Raw genomic sequence first — 1140 nt, 5'->3', positions numbered from 1 at the left:
ATATATATATATATATATATATACATATATATATATACATATGTGTATGTGTGTGTGTATATATATATATGTGTGTGTGTGTATATATGTGTGTGTGTGTATATATATGTGTGTGTGTGTATATGTGTGTGTGTGTGTGTGTGTATATATGTGTGTGTGTGTATATATGTATGTATGTGTGTGTATATGTATGTATATATATGTGTGTGTATATATCATTACTGTGTACGTTTGGTGGCATTTTTAGGCATCATAAGCAGATAAAGCCCATCTCTGTATCCATGTCTGACCAAATCCAATTTCTTCCAGAAAGTGAGAAAGAAAAAAATTAACAAAAAAAAAACAAGCTGGTCGCAGCTGAAATGCATTTGAGTATAAGATTGTGTGGGCATTGCTGATCTGGGGTTAAATAGCTAAAACAACAACTTGTGACGCAGTGGGTTTCATTTATTCACGTTAAATGTCCACACTAATTGTAAAGTTAGCACACTAACGTGGTGTGGCGCTTTGGGTAAATATCTTCATCATCATCATCATACTCTAACATCCGTTTTCCATGCTGGTATGGGTTGGACGGTTTGACAAGCTGCACCAGGCTCTAATTGTCCTTTTTGGTATGGTTTCTATGGCTTGATGCTGCTCCTAACACCAACCATTTTACAGAGTGTACTGGGTAGTTTTTATGGTGGTGGTGGTGGTAGTGGTGGTGATTGTGATGGCGATGGTAAGAGTGAAGTTAAATAGTGACATTGGTGGTGGCAACAGAGGTAGCAGTGAATAAATGGTGGACGTAACAGTAGCTGGCAGTGGTGGCACCTGCAACTGGCACCCATGCTGGTGGCACATAAAAAGCAGTGACAAGTGACTGAGACCTTTAGCAATGTACTGTGCTTGAGAAGAAGACCTGTCAAACTAAGTGAATTACTGAATTGCTAATCATGGCTGATGTTGGTGTTTTGTAACTGGCACCCAGTACACTCTGTGGAGTGGTTGGCATCAGGAAGGGCATCCAGCTGTAAGATACCATGCCAGATCAGATTGGAACCTGGTGCAGCTCAGCTCCCCAGCTTACCAGTTTTCAAATGAAACAGTCCAACCCATGCCAGCATGGAAAATGGACATTAAATGATGATGATGATG

At 39.9% G+C, this 1140-nt stretch overlaps 1 protein-coding gene across 1 annotated transcript in view; it reads right to left on the bottom strand.

Annotated features, from left to right (window-relative positions):
* LOC106882683 (glyoxalase domain-containing protein 5) overlaps nt 1–1140 on the bottom strand; it is a 39451-nt gene that overhangs the window by 10770 nt on the left and 27541 nt on the right. The window lies entirely within an intron of this gene.

The sequence above is a fragment of the Octopus bimaculoides genome, chromosome 14 (assembly GCF_001194135.2).
Source record: "Octopus bimaculoides isolate UCB-OBI-ISO-001 chromosome 14, ASM119413v2, whole genome shotgun sequence".
Classification (NCBI taxonomy): Eukaryota; Metazoa; Mollusca; class Cephalopoda; order Octopoda; family Octopodidae; genus Octopus; species Octopus bimaculoides.
Note: the sequence above shows the minus strand (reverse complement) of the source record. Positions and strands in the feature narration are given on the sequence as shown.